This window comes from Colobus angolensis, unplaced genomic scaffold (assembly GCF_000951035.1).
Source record: "Colobus angolensis palliatus isolate OR3802 unplaced genomic scaffold, Cang.pa_1.0 Scaffold92, whole genome shotgun sequence".
Taxonomy (NCBI): domain Eukaryota; kingdom Metazoa; phylum Chordata; class Mammalia; order Primates; family Cercopithecidae; genus Colobus; species Colobus angolensis.
The window spans coordinates 218,048-222,161 of NW_012123154.1; positions in this window are offsets into that span (position 1 = coordinate 218,048).

Here is a 4,114-nt window from a genome sequence, read left to right on the forward strand (position 1 = left end):
ATCAAGTACTCTTTGAAAATACTTAATTGATAAGATTGTTGGAGGAAAGTCATTCCTCTTCTAGGGAAATCCATTTAATGTTTCCATGTTTAATGACTTTTAAAAGGATCTCCAAGAGGGTTTTTCGTGTGCTGCAAACAGAAGTCATTTCATAAACTTATGGGATTGTTCATTAAAAATGGCTTTTTAAAAAATGTAAACCCACCCGTGCTCTCAATCTTAGGGGAAATGAGAACAGGCGGCCAGTTATTGACTGTGGCCTAGCCTCTTCCGCCACCTGCTGGTTGATTGTGGGAACCTCATCACCATATGACGCTTGTTTGGGGTATTTTTCATTTCTTCTATAATACATATTGAACAAATAATACGTGTTGGACACAGTCTTATGTCCATAAAGCTCAAGATTTTGTAGAGAAGACAGACATCCATTCACATGTAATGGCTGTAAATTTACAAGTGTAATAAATTCAGCTGTGACAAGTGATCCCCAACCTGTCTGTTCATCAGATCTCCGATAAGAATTTTGTTAGAATAATTTTTACCAAAAACCCCACTCCCAGAGATTTGGGTCCATAGGCCTACTGTGGGGCCCAGGAAATCTGTATTTTCTGTCAGCACCCAACAAGATTGTTGATGCACAGATAAGGATGTAGTGGATTAGTTTGGGGAGGGTTACAGGGAACTTTGAACGTTGAATTAGACTTTAAATGCACTGATAGTAAAATTACAAATAAAGCAAAGATATCAGAGCACCAAGAACCAGTGAATGGAAATCATCAGGGTGGCAAGGCAGTTGGAACTGGAGAAAGTTGTAGAGGGAAGAGGGAGAGAGAAAAGTAAACGGGGAGATAGATTATGAGGCAGGGAACTGGGTTTTATGGAAGAAAAGGGAGAGAAAAAAGCAAAAGAGGCCAGGCGTGGTGGCTCATGCCTGTAATCCCAGCACTTTGAGAGGCTGAGGTGTGCGGATCTCTTGAGCTCAGGAGTTCGAGACAAGCCTGGGCAATGTAGTGAGACCCTGTCTGTACCAAAAATACAGCCACACACACACAAAAATGTAGCTGGGTGTGGTGGCATGTGCCAATAATCCCAGCTATTTAGGAGGTTGATGTGGGAGGATCGCTTGAGCCGAAAAGGCAGAGGTTGCAGTGAGCTGGGATCACTCCACTGCACTCCAGCTTGGGCAACAGAGTGAGACCTTGTCTAAAAAGAAGAAAAAAAAAAAAAAAGAAAGAAAAGAAAGCAAGAGAGAGAAAAAAACAGATTTTCAAAAGCACAGCCCCTTACACCAGGACACTCATTCCCTACCACTGTAATCACTGCATCATATATACAGTCATACACTGCGACAATGTTTCCTCCAACAGGCTGCATACACAATGATGGTCCCATAAGATTACAACGCTGTATTTTTACTGTAACTTCTCCATGTTTAGATATGGAAATACTTCCCATTGTTTTACAATTGCCTGAAATATTCAGTACAGGAACATGCTGTACAGGTTTGTAGCCCAGGAGCAACAGGCTACACCATTATACCTATAGCCCAGGTGTGTAGAAGGTCGTATCATCTAAGTTTATGTGAATACACGCTATGATGTTCACACAAAGATGACCTCGCCTAATGACACATGTCTCAAAACATATCTTCACCATTGAGCAACTCAGGATAAGGATGTAGTGGATTAGTTTGGGGAGGGTACTATAAGGGCTCAAAAGAGTCAAAACAGTAAGCATGGCACTCAGGGCCTGGCGTGGTGGCTCACTCCTATAATGTCAACAGTTTGGAAGGTGGATCACTTGAGCCCAGGAGTTCGAGACCAGCCTAGGCAACATCATGAAACACTATCTCTACAAAAAATACAAAAATTAGCCACGCTTGGTGGTGTGCACCTGTAGTCCTTGCTACTCAGGAGGCCTTTCAGCTGCTCAGGAGGCTGAGGTGGGAGGACCGCTTGAGCCCAGGAGGTCAAGGCTGCAGTGAGCCATGATTGCACCACTGCACTCCAGCCTAGGTGACAGAGCAAGGCCCTGTATCAAAAAAAAAGGAATGAAGAAAAGAAAGAAAGAAAGAAAGAGAGAGAGAGAGAGAAAGAAAGAAGGAAAGAAAGAAAGAGAAAGGAGAAAGAAAAGAAAAGGAAAGAAGAAGGAAGGAAGGAAGGAGAAGGAAGGAAGGAAGGAAGGAAGGAAGGAAGGAAGGAAAGAAAGAGAGAAAGAAAGAGAGATACGAGATTTAAAAACCCGGACACTCAGCACCCCACAGCATAAAGCGTGATACGAAGTGAGATCCAGGATATGTATTTTGGAAATGCTCTACCACGCTATGTACCAAAGTCTGGAAAGTTCCCAAAAGACAGGGACTGGTAAGCTCCACCAAGGCAGGGACTCACCTGCCATCATCACCATTGTGTATAAGCACGTGGGTGCTCATAGAAAAGACATACTGCGCAGGGCATGGGGGCACGCACCTGTAATCTCAGCTACTCAGGAGGCTGAGGTGGGAGGATCCTTTGAGCCCAGGAGTTCAAGGTTACTGTGAACTGTAATCTGCGCCAGTACACTCCAACCTGGACAGCAGAGCAAAACCTTGTCTCAAAAAGAAATCTTGTGCTCCATGGCCAGTTTGTACTGCTGCCCTGCCTGTAGTAGGCACAAGCCGAAAGCAAGTCCGAGAGGAACCATAGTACTTCAACTTACTGACACAATGATTGGTCCAGAGTGTGGTCATGTGACACTCAATGACCCAATCACAGTCCTTGCCTTGCCTTTTAGAAACAGACTGGGAGACATTTACTGAGCTCCTATTTTGAGGGACTTGTTTACGTTTCCTTCCAGCTTTGAAATCCACGAACCTATAAAAATAAATCCATTTTTAATTCCCCACTTGGGAACAATGATTTGTTAAGCACTTATTGTATGCTAAGCAATATGCTCTATGCATTGTCTTTCAACAATCTTACAAGATAGATAATATTTCTGTTGCCATTTTTTAAATGAGGAAAGATTTCCCAGAAGTTAAACAATTTGCTTAAGGTCAAACAGCTAGAAAGTGCTTAAGTTTGAAGCTTCAATTTCTCTGACTCCAGAGTTCAGAGTCTTAATTAATGGCTAAACTGATTCTCATTGATATAATTATGCTCTGAGCACATCACGAGTTCATTATAATTTCTTTGAAAGCATCATTTTTAATGGCTGTAACTTTTTTTTGTCTTGTGGATGTTGTATAATTTAAGTAACTCCCAGTGTTGAATAATTAGGACATTCACAATATTTGCCATTATAATCGGCATTTTGTTCTAAATCTAAGTCAGCAAACTGCAGCTTGTGGGCCAAATCCACTTTGCTGCCTGTTTTTTGGAACACAGCCACGTGCATTTATTCCCATAGTGTCTGTAGTTGCTTTCAAGGCAAAGTGAAGTAGTTGCAACAGAAACCTTATGTCCCACAAAGCCTCAAATAATTACAATCTATTTACAGAAAAGGTTTGCCAACCTCTGTTCTTAATATTTATCTACAATGCTGATTCCATCCTTAGGATAAACACATAGAAAGAGAATCAAGGCCGCAAGTGGTGGCTCATACTTGAAATCTCAGCACTTCAGGAGGCCCAGGTGGGCAGATTGCTTGAGCCCAGGATCCTGGGCAACATGGCTAAACCCCATTTCTACAAAAAAAAAAACAAACAAACAAAAACGCAAAAAATGAGCTGGCATGCACCGTAGTCCCAGCTACTTGGAAGGCCAAGATGGTAGTATGGCTTGAGCCTGGGAAATGGAGGTTGCAGTGAGCCTAGATTGCGCCACTGCACTCCAGCCTGAGCAACAGAGTCAGACCCTCTCTCAAAAAAAAAAAAAAAAAAATTAGAGAACCAGCCAGGTACCGTGGTGCATACCATAGTTCCAGCTACCCTGGAGGCTGAGGCAGAAAGATCTCTTGAGCCCAGGAGTCTAAATCCAGCCTGGGCAACATAGCAAGACCCCTATCTCTTAAAAATAAATTAATTAATTAAAAAGTTTAAAGTAAGACCAGGTGCAGTGGTTCATGCCTATAATCCCAGCACTTTGGGAGGCCAAGGTGGGAGGATCACTTGAGGCCAGCCTGGGCAACATAGTGA